General features: G+C 30.7%; 1 long non-coding RNA gene across 1 annotated transcript in view; it reads right to left on the reverse strand.

Moving 5' to 3' along the window:
• LOC126549087 (uncharacterized) overlaps positions 1-12,789 on the reverse strand; it is a 31,975-nt gene that overhangs the window by 751 nt on the left and 18,435 nt on the right. Inside the window, exons 2-3 of the long non-coding RNA XR_007603232.1 lie at positions 5,612-5,736; positions 4,387-4,436 (exon numbers count right to left, since the gene is read on the reverse strand). This is a non-coding gene — a long non-coding RNA (uncharacterized LOC126549087). The remainder of the gene's footprint in view (positions 1-4,386; positions 4,437-5,611; positions 5,737-12,789) is intronic.

Raw genomic sequence — 12,789 nt, forward strand, 5'->3', positions numbered from 1 at the left:
ACGACGTCGTCGTCAAAAGATAAAACCAAGTCTCCCGGTCTCCGATATGATTTTACCTAATACATAGTTTTTTTCAAATAATATGTATCGCACTGTACTAATGTAAAATTCAACTATGTAAAGTTCCGGAAAAGATCGTTTTAACAAAAGTTGGCTTCACGTAACTATATCAGGTCTATTGTTCTAAAACGGATTGAAAACGAAAAAAAAAAAACAATAATTCAATAGTGAAATAATTCAATAGTGATGCCCACCGAATCGGGTTTAAACAAAAATAAACACATTGCGAGACCGGAAAACAATAGAGCCGAATAAGCGAATTTTTGTGGTTTTTTTTTTTGTCACAGCTTAGGAATTTAGTGATCCAAGTTTCCATTGTGAAGCGTACATATTATATGTATAGACAACGCGAAATGATACCAAAAACGATGTACTGCAGCAATGTCGAGTATGCGAATATATTTCAAAAAAAAAAAAAAATTGTTCATACAGTCGATAGCGTAACAATAGACATTTTCAAATAATTACCGTTACCGCGATGTATTGTGCGAGTACGGTAAATACGAGATTCCGGATAAACTGGTCTATAACAGATCTGCAACGATCAGCGGCCAAACGACTTTATACATAGTAGTGTACCTACATATATAAGATTATGTATAAGTATTCGGATATTATTATTCTATAATAATACTATTAAGTATTTTATTAGATGCCAAATATGCAAAGAACCATTTCGAAAACGTTTTTCGCCTGTATTTAAGTTTTTAAATTAAATTATATTAAACAGGGTAATTCTCGCATACTCCTATTTTTTCATTAAAAAATCAATTTATTCAAATACTGGTTTTTAGAATTTTTAAGTATAGATACTTCAAAACCATATTCTTAAATTGTCGTGATTTTTATACTACTTACGATGTATCCTGTAGAAAACTTCTATTTTTCAAATGGTGATCCTTTCCCTTTTTTACTGTTCAGTTCTTAAAATGTTTATACTACTAAATATAATAGTCAATAAAATAATTCTACAAAAATATAAAATAGATGCAATATTGCAGGATGTAACTATGTAAGTACCTATTTATTATGCTTGGTTCATTTTTTTTTTTACAAATAATAAACGTTTTTATAGATTAATATTAATTATTTAAATTTCCAAATAATCATATTATAGCTCTTATATCGTCCAACCCTATTATTCTTATTTTACTAAGTTAAGTAACTTAAAAACTACCAACTCGATATGATTTTGATACATGGGAAATTGTCTAAAACATTTTTTACTAAATTGATTTCTCGTCTGAAAAATAGAAGTTTGTACAATCTCCATAAAACAACTGTTTAGTAGAACAAAAGTCTCAATAATTTAAGAATGTGAACTTTAGGTAAATATTTATAAACTCAAAAAAAAATCAAATTTTGAATAACTTCATAATTGAAGAAGAAAAAAGGGGGTTAGCACGTCTTGCGATGAATCACACTGAATAGTGTTGTTACAGCTAAGTGCTGTATAGTGTTTTTCAGTTATGTAATGATACAGTATCAAAATAACCAAAATAGAAACGATAAAACATAGTAGCGGTTGTGTAATGTTTTTAAGTTGGTGAAGAGCTTAGAAGACGAATAAAGATAATTGCAATGAATGCACAATTGCACAACTACGTAAGTGCATATTATCATGTACACATCATATGACATTTGACGTGTCTAAATCATATAGATATCTGCAGATATACGTGATTTTTAAAAAGAATAAAGTAAATAAAATATACGCAATAATCAACTCCTATACTTATATTTACATTCTACCAGTAAGTCAATGACATCATCGTGGTTCAATGTTTTTACAGTATATAAATTCGACCTTCTATTAATTGATTAATGTGCCAAATTCTTTGATATTTTATTTTTGTATGCGTATATTGGTGTATCGATGTGATATATTTATATTATAATGAATAGAATTCATCAAATTTGTTTTATGATTCGTAAATTAATTATCTATACGTTTTAGAAACATTGATTTCCCGAACATTGGGAGGCAAATAAAATAAACAATTATAATATATAATACAATATGTATACTACCATTCACATAAAAAAATAATTATAAAACGTTATGCCTGGACTACGGAAGTAGATATTTGTTGTGTTTCTAAAGTATAAACCAATTAGCAATAACCGGAATCAGTGATTCGTGCGGCGGAAATAAAAAGAATACAAACTATATACTATATAGTACATACACAAACTATACATACGTTACCTATATACATATATGTGATACAGGTACCAACCTTCCATAAATATTATATATATTATCAGTTCGATCAATATTATAGAAATTGAGATTCAATCGAAGTATAATAACGATCTGATGTAGGTTTATACTATATATAATAATGCCTATTTTATTTTCGGACCGAACATAAACAAACGTAAAAAGTAAAATACGATCGACTGCCGAGGGGCGTATTTTTTTAAAGTACATTCTGTTATATATTACAGTTTGTTGCAATTAAAATGATAAACGATAAATTATTATTAAACTAAATATTGGACGATTCAGAGCTATGATGGATAAAAAGATTTTATAAGGACGTTGTCAAACGAATATACGGGGTGATCTATTTAACTTAAGAAATATATTATAACGGAAAACTAGTCAAATTTTTGAATTTTTTTTCTTTTATGTAGTTTTAAATTAATATAAAATAAAATTTTTGGAAAAAATTATATATTTCTTATCATTTTTTAACGTTATTATTTTTGAAGTTTAAGCTTTTTAAATGGCAACATATATACATTTTTAATTTCATATTACGCAGCAGAATTATTTTTCCGTTTTTATTGACTATTCTCAATTATTTAGAGTATTTCTATCTACAAAAATCAAGTTTCTACAAGTAGTTAATTAGTTATATTAAGCTTTTTAAGTTAAGATGAAAAATAGACCAGCATTTTGGGGAGTACCTACCTCATATACAGTGGAACCTCGATAACTTGAACCTCTATATAGGTCGAATTTTCGATAATAACTCGAAGGAATGCCTTAGTCCCAGCCTTACAATATTTATTTAATACATTTTTGTAAGTCGAACTTTCGATAGGTAACTCCAATTTTTTTTTCGCTCCAAACAAACTGAGTTATCGAGGTTCCACTATAATTTCATTGCTCTTATAAATACTTTATAAACTTAATACTAAACTTAAAGTTATACATTTCTACTCATACAATACTCTAAAAAAATTTAATTTTTATAGGTATAACTATAGAAGTACTCCGATTCTGGTTTAAAATAAATAACTAAAAATGAATGTTGTCATCAAATTATGTATGTATAAAAAAAAAATGAGTAAATAAAGAATAATGAGGATCTTACGTTAAATGGATCACTTGATATATCATGATAGGTTCGAGGTCGTATATCATAACGACATACCAACCACATAATAATATTATATTACCTTTACCTATCTATCTATTACCTATATATTAGTTAACGCGCATCTAGATATATTGTAGTAATATCACATCAAGTACCATTATGTTCGATATTACATGTCACTAGCGAATCATAATCTGGCCAATAACCTCAATATTAAACCAACGATGGTCACTAATTATTTTTTTGTCTCAAAAATTGTAACCACAGACGTATCCGGGTAGCATCATCGATAGCCGCCATTCCGTCCTATCACTCGGGGCGGATAATGCCTATATATGCTCTAAATATCATATTTTAGACTCTTTAATATGGAAGTCTCTGAGTATACATTTTCGATTTTTGATACAAATTTTGCGGAGGACTAGCACCCTAAAACAATCAAAAGTGCTATACATAATAAACTGTATTCAAAATCGAAACTTTTTACTATTCTATAAATGAATTTGTTTTGATTTTTCACGCCAAATCCATCGCCTTCTTATTTTGGATTACTCGACCGTTTAATGTAATATATATTTCTTTTGATTCAAAAAAGTTCGAAGAAAATAAAAAAATTGTTTCATTACATAACACTGAAACATGTCTGTTTATATATGATAAGATAACGACTACCGAACCGCAAAAATAAAATAAGTAATTAAATATGAAAATATATAATACAATATTGTAATATGATGTATTAACCTGCACCTTTCGGAATAACATTTTTGTTGGCTTGTCGACAATATCTGAAACTCCCCATCCGTAATTTTTACACGTGATTTTCGGTTCATCAAAATATGTCGTCCAAAAAATTATCGATAAAACAATATTTTATTATAAATTATTAACGTGGTAACTAATATGACTACGAGGATACGCGCGGCGCGCTCATTGATTTCTCGCCATCGGTTTACTCAGGGCTCAGCAATAATAATAACATCGTAATATTTACCTGGATCCATTAAATTGCGTGTGTACTGGTGATGTCCGGCGATGTGCATCCTATTAAAAAAATAATGTATATTATTTGAGGAAAAAACACAAAATGCTCAGTCATAACGCCCGCCCCGCAATAATTTTATTACGCAATACTAATAACTATTAACTACCTACAGTATTATTATATACAAGGTGATTCCCAAACATGGTCATATTTTTTTCTTCTTTGATAATACAGTTATTCAAATTCTGATTTTTTAAAATTTAAAATTTATTCAAAGATAACATGCTTGTATTTGGAAGAAAGATATGGGAGGTATGGTAATTTGAAAATTTTAGTTATTATAACTACATTAATCTATCCAACATGTTTTATAATTTATAAAAATTCTTCAAGTATAACTAAAATATTTTTGAAAAATGATTTTAAATAACTATATTATTTCTATTCTTAGGAAAAACATTTTGAAGAGAAAATGCACGTTAAAATTTTGAATTAAGTTCATAAATATTTTAAAAAAATATTACCAATTATATAATTTACAATAAATAGGGTTTTTTATTTGAAAGATAGATGTTTGTATCAATACGCTGAGAATATAGTTACAGGAGCGTAATTAAGGGGCGATGAAGGAGATAAATTATCCCCAGAGCCTTATTTTACAAATATTTTGCACTAAAAAAAATTAATCCTCCTTCTAGGAAAATTCCTATTACGCCATTGTATAGTACAATCTTGATAATTTGAAAATTTGGGTTTTAAGTTTATTATATACGTATTTAATAATATAAAAATCAAAATTAAAAAAAAGAATGGTGATGTGCATGTTTAATGAATCACCCCGTATATACGTTACGATACGTAAATGTATAATAATTAAAAACGTACAATATACGCATGTGTATATGTTACGCAGACATATTTTGGCATTGACGCGTTGATAAGTCTTATCGGACGACAAAACGTGAACATATATATTAAATTATTCTGGTTGGGAAATCATCATATTATAATATGTACGATGTGTACGAATTTTATATATTGCAACGAAATTAATAATGACCACGCGTTATAAATATATTTACAAGGCAGTGGCGACGGATGTTTCCGTTTGACGAAAAAAAATATAATCGAAAAAAAATTTACGTTATAGCGAAAATGTTCGATACTCGTTGACATACATAATAATATTATACGCACGTCATGCGGAACTTTTGAACATCATCACTATACTTACTGACTACCGTGTACTGCAAGGTGTTTTGCTGCGTTCTCTACATGAACACTACGGCCTCTTAGTCTGGAATACGCTGGGTTGAACATATTAGCTGTTGTACACAGAGGGGCCTCTTTTTTTGATAACTATTTATGAACAAATATAAAAAAAATTAAAAATACATTAATAAAAAATAGTCAGAAAAAATCTTCTTTTGATTTTGCCAGGGTATAATTCAGCACTGACTCTGCTCTACACCGCTTCCTTATCATCTCATAGATATAAAATAGGAAAGTATGGGTTATTATGTAGTGGTTTCGATTTTATGCATCGATTTGATATTATGTGTTGCCTAAAGTCAGTAGTTCGACTTAAAATTAATATTCACGCAGCGAAATTTTAATATTATAGCATATTATATTATTATGGCCGTCTTTTCATTTCTTGTAAGCAATACGAAAACAAAAAATTTTGATTTTAAATAAACCACAAAATACCATCAATTATAATAATTGTATAGCTATCCAAAATCATATTTGAAAGATATTAATTAGAAAAAAGTTATTGGTGGTAGATTGGTGGGGGAGGGTAAACTCGACGAGAACCATTACGAAATATATTATAATAATACGTTTGTACACGGTACGAGCATCGTCGACGTTTCGCGGTTTACGATTTGTATATACTTCATATTATTTTTATTTTATGAATGAACATTCCTCGTATATATAGCACACGTATATAATATATATAGTGCGACCACCGGGTGTACCGCGCGTTTGTTTATACTATTATGTTATACGACGATGTTGATTTTGAGATTTCAAAATCGTTTCGACGCGCTCGGCTAACGACAATGATGACTGATGGTCGCCGCCGGGTCATCATCGTACTATGTAATAATAATAATGATGATATCTTGGAAGCGCGAAATTATTATATTACTGAATATTCGTCCGTTAAGTGGAGTAGTGAACGATACACGAGAGTACGTTGTCTCCGTCTTACAAACATAAAACATGTACTTATTTAGAAAATTATATGTTCTGAATAATCCATTCAGTACTGTTTTGTTTAATATTAGAGTGAATTGGCCTATAATCAAATTTAAAAGTAATTATATTGTTTAGATTATTTTTATATTATAATTTTAAAGCAATCGTTTTACATTATCTACATTACTATGCTTAAATCAATAATAAAGTAGGGTGATTTACAAAGATCAGAAATTTGCTCGAACGTAATTTTATTTTATTATCTTTGTCGGTCAACTATCACCTATATTATATACTGCATATTGATCAACTAGCCGAATTCCTTTACAAACATGAAACATGTGTACATAGTATATACTGTACACATATTTTATTATTTATTAAAAGCACCTTTTAGACATTTTTTTGGTGTATAGGAAAAATATGATTAGGATACCGAAAACACAATGATATAATGTATGGTTGTACTGAGTATACACTACCTCGACAAACTTCCGGGCTAGGTGGGCGTGAATTGGTAAAAATTTTAAAGGGCATATATTATTAACTTTGACGTAATGATGATATGCAGTGATGTATTTAGGGGGGACAGAGGGGCTTAGGCCCCGGCGGTAAATTTTGGAGAGCATTTTAATATAACACAGTACCTAGGTCATTTGGGTGATAAAAAAAAGTAAAAGCACTCAGATAACCTGGGGCGCAAAATTTCTAAATACGTCTTTGATGATATGAGGAAAAACGACAGTTTAACCAGCTGCGGTGTGTGTCTAAAAATAGACTCAAGGGACTTAATGTTCTAAGTTGTTATAGTACTGCTAAGTCCCGTAAACCAAAATAGCTTTCAAAGATATCACATATGTCAACAATTATTTTAATACCTGTAATAAATAATAATGTAAAAAATAATTTATTAAACCTATACCTAGTACGAATTACTGCCGGCTTAAAAATTAAATTATGTAAAAGTAGATGTGAATGAATTATGAAATTGTATTTAAATTTATGGATTCCAATTCGTATCGTGGACCGTATTTCCAAATAGATGGGTTAGACCAACGTAGTCAAATCGTGTTTTAACGATTCCGACGAAAAGTTTTCATTGGCTTTAACGGGTTTTCACTAGTTTTAGTGTTTATTCGATTGATTTACAGTATACATCTTTAAAGTAAGTGTTGTTTTAAGTGTTTACCAATACATCACATGGTAAGAATGCAATTGTTGTATATTTTAGAAAAAAAACCCTATATAATCGACAGAATGAATGGTAAAACGGTGTATACGATATTGCCGGGAGAACAAAAATACGGAGCGAGTAACGGAAGTAAATACTATAATGTAGAACGCGTGTACGCGTGTTACAATAATAATATAATCGAAATCATTAATAATAAAAATCAATAAACGCGCACGGACGGTATCGACGGCAGTACGCGCTCACGACGACTATTGTACGAGATAATAATAATAATAATATGATTGATCTGTTGTACACTTGTACACGCATCACCGTACGGGAAATACCGGACGTAAAATATTATACTACACACACACACACACACACACACACACACGTGCTCATACACGTATCCAGAGGGCCATTCACACTCATATATAGCTCGTTTCTTTCATAGTTCCATATAGGTGCGATTTTATTGGGGTCGACAACACCGCGGCCGCGCAATAATATTGTGGACCTTGAAATTAAATTCAATATTGCCACGCCTATAAACCATATAATAATATCATACACATTATTATGCACTTTTTAAATGCACTTCGTGCAGCAGACTGCAGACGGCGTTCGGTTGAATGCACCGACGTGTACCGACGTGCAATTAAACATTACGATGTCGTGTGTACTGTGTATACGAAATTATTATTATTATTATTATATCGCGATTACCGGAAACGCTAAATATTTTCATACAGACGTGATATATTTTATAGTTCCGGTGCAGTCGCCAATTACGCAATGTAGTTACTGGTTTTTGAATGCGACAATAATAATTTAATAATAATAGCGGTTACTAATAAATAATAATTATGTTGATCGACAATATGATTTCACTTGCGCGTATCCGAGGTCGATCGTAAATGGGATAGAAATAGTGTGTGTATGTGTTTATATCTTAGCGATCAACATAGCGTCCTTATTATCATCAAAATACATAATTTACCATCGCTAATTTTAATGAACATTTTTATGATTAAATTTTTACTGCTACCGACTTTGTATCTTTTTTTTATTACACTGAATTAAATTTTTTATTAATTATAAGCCAATACACGTTAAATTAATGTCATCGATCATCACTCACTGCAATCTATACACACTGTTATAATGTGCTGTGCCATACTTCAATAAGAACGTATACCTACAATAATTTTACTACTGTGTACTTGTCATAATTTGTTAATGTTTTTATTATAATAACGCAGCAATCAAATAATAAAAATATAAGACAAAATGAAAGTGAAGTGGATATATCTATTAAATGTATATTTTTTGATATGCGTTCTCGTTAGTCGTGCACAAAAACATCGACAAATTGTATATTATTGTATTTGAGAAAAAAGTACTGGAAAAGGTTAGAATACTTAACCTGGAAAAAGTTATGCAATCAGCATCATACGACTTTTGAGCGTCGACGCCCGCGGAACGAAGTTTCTAATTTCTATTATTTTAGTAAAATCTCGGTATTCATTCCTGAAGAATATCAGTGGTAAATGTGGGCGAACGTAGGGTGTTTTAATCTTGATCGTAAGTAGTATATTTTACGCTTTTGAAAATCGATGTGTTGTGATAACATACCCGTTTGCAAGTGTCAACAATTATCACTTATTGCGGTTTCCTGATTTTCCGGCACGTGCATACAAAATTCATTTTGTTTTGTTTTTTATCGGCGTCGATCACGCGACCACCGTAGCGGAAACTTCAGTTCTTACACGTATATATTATTATTATTATTCATTTATACCAAACACATTTCACCCCAGAACGAGTAAAATTATCACGCATCAACGAGACGACTGAAATCCTCCCGATACCCCGACGGATATTATAATATTATATAATATACGTATGTTATTAATTACAGGCAATATAGTTTTGTCTGAGTAGTTCGAACCAAAAATAAACAAATTCAATTTTATGCAGTATTTTTATTGTATTATTATTAACTATTTGATTGAAAAAAAATATTACATTAAGATTACTTAGAATTATATAATTACCTATTAACTTATACAAGAATAGTACTTAACTAGAATGGAAAAGTCTGTCTGCTTTCACAAATTGTCATTTATTTGTTTTGCTAAATGCTAAGCTACGTACTAGTACATCATTCATCTATTAATATTGGGTACCTAAATTTTTATAGATAATTATTGTTACATTTTATCAGTATAATAATTAGTTTTAAATATTCAGAATATAATAAAATTATAATTAATAGTTTTAATTTCACATAAATATTATACAATTAATAGTATTAAATAATAAAACAATACAAAATATTGCACAAAAAAATAATTTGTTTGTATTCGCGGTTCAAATTGACCGACAAGACCAAATTGTCTGATATCCTACATTATTCGTAACACATACACTTATTTGCATTGGCCCATATTACATATTATTATTATTATACCTACTATTATATAATAATAATACACGCAGGCGCACCGGGAAACGTGTTATTCCGGTCGTGGGCTTAATATTATGTATTACCGTCGTAACACGGTGTAATGATGATATTAGGTGCAATACACAGCCTCTGCATCAGGTAGAAAATAATACGTATAGTTACCTGTATAATATAACATAATATATCGTCGATCGATGAGCGGCTCCGGTTGTGTGCGGCGGACCACACGGCCAACACCACGTGCTCGCAAATCGATAGCATTGTATACATTAATAATAATAATAATAATAGTATAATTTGGTACACGGGTATAGATGGACGTTTGAGTCCAACATAACATTATGTGCACCGCACTCAGAATCGATCCTGTCCGTGACCCGACGGCGGCACGGACAATATTACAGAAATATTAAATAACAACGCTTTACCACCATTCACTACCATCCAGTTGCCGACGACGTGATTATTCCGTTCATGTATATATGGTTGTCCGGTTCGAACAATATTTATAATAACCGTTATTAATGCTATTGTGGTAACTAAACGGGAGTCGATAAAGGAATCACTGATTTTTTTCTTCCCATTCATACATTTTCAGCTGGTAGGCATATACGTTTCCAATTTGTCGACGACGACGGAGTCGGTGAGGTAGTTTTCAGAACGCGTTTGAGCGACCATACTTACGAAGAATGACGCACACCTCTCAATTAAAGTCACTAACGACTATAGATCTATAGAAGAGATCTATAAAAGTATAATATATTGCGCGACACATGTCTTAAATTCTCTGACCCAAAATCACGATAGATTGGAACGCGGGGATACAGTGGATAGTGGATATATTGGCTATTATATACACAGTTTCGCATTACTTACCGCAAAAAATTACGAGTCGAGATTGCGTTAGGCATCAACCGTTGATCGCATATTGCCATATTATTATATTCATATTATGTCAGTCCCACTACAGATTTACGTCACTGTGTCTTAGACAAAGATGTAACTGAGGGAGGCACTGAAATTCCCCCCAGAACTTTTTGGAGCTTATTCAAATAATTTTATGGTGAATATTAAAATGTGTAGATAGGTAGGTATATAAGAATATTGTAAAAACTTTATTTTTATTAAATAATTTTAAAAATACTTGTTTCTAAATATTTCATAATTATAAGTATTTTAACTGTATGAAGAGGAATCTGTATTCATGTATCCTATTAGGCTACAGAAAATAACCACAGGACTCCAAAACATCTCAAACTTAAAGGACTAATTTCATATGTTGACTCTTATTAGGTGTAGGTACCTAGTTCCCAAAAAGACCATTTAAAAAAAAGTCGTTTAAAACTAATTCACAGGCATAAATATTATAGTACATCATTAAAAATGAGCACCACCGTGGTTGTTGTGCCGATTTTATTATATTTTAATATAATGATATATCAAATGAAATGATACACAAATATACGACAAAATGCCATTGAATTATTGATCCTAAGCGAAATATAATAATTAATTTCAAATAATATGTGGATACAGTATCTAAAATCAATATAATATTATTATTTTATCTTCTGGGTTTTCCACGACCACGACGATGACGTCGCGTCCCCAATAAAATTCGATTTGCGCGCGCATAATACATACATGTACTATATGTTTGTACCTATTATTTATGTATATTGTAAATTATCTGTGTAGGTACACTTGCTACATTCTCGTACCCATACCTACCTATAGGTATATGCGGGTGAAATAATATTATTCCTTTTTTGGATAACCAGTTGGCGCCGATTACAATAATAATATATATTGTGTATATTGCGGGAAACAAAAACTCGTTTCGTACCAGCTCTTGATTTTTTTTCTAAAAATGAAACGTTCGAAAAATTAACTTAAATTATATGCGTAGAAAAAAATGCGGAGTGGCATAAACGCGCGTGTCCGATTCAACGTTCGCACATGTTTAAAGTCACTTTTATTTATATACATACTATAAACACACACATACACCACGCAATTCACATATATTATATATTGTATAGGTACACAAAAAAAAAACACTTGTTCAAACGTTACATTTCAAAACTCGTCACTTTTTTCAATGGATCGGAGAAAGTTTACATAAACCCAAGTTTTTCACATTTTTTGGCAGGGCTTAAGACGGGACAAAATACACTATGCACAGTATAATATTATAGTTGGTTTTTCACTATCTCCGTGATATGGTCGTTTTCAAATTAAGATAATTATATGATATGTCATCTCCAACGCACGGAGACTGCAGCATTTCATTTCATTTCATGCTGATAGTTACAACAGACACTGTGCAGCAAACACCGTTATGGGACTGCCATCAAAATATATGAAACGGGATTGTCATAGACTGAATTGATAATCCATTAGACCATGACACGAAATCCGCGCGCGACTGCAGAAATAAGCATAACGATTAACACAAGTATAGTATAGGTATATACAAGTGAGTATACTATTTAGAACGTGTATACGCAAGCCTCGCCACCACGTGGAATGTTCAACTCTACTTTTTCATTTAATT

This window comes from Aphis gossypii, chromosome 1, assembly GCF_020184175.1.
Source record: "Aphis gossypii isolate Hap1 chromosome 1, ASM2018417v2, whole genome shotgun sequence".
Classification (NCBI taxonomy): Eukaryota; Metazoa; Arthropoda; class Insecta; order Hemiptera; family Aphididae; genus Aphis; species Aphis gossypii.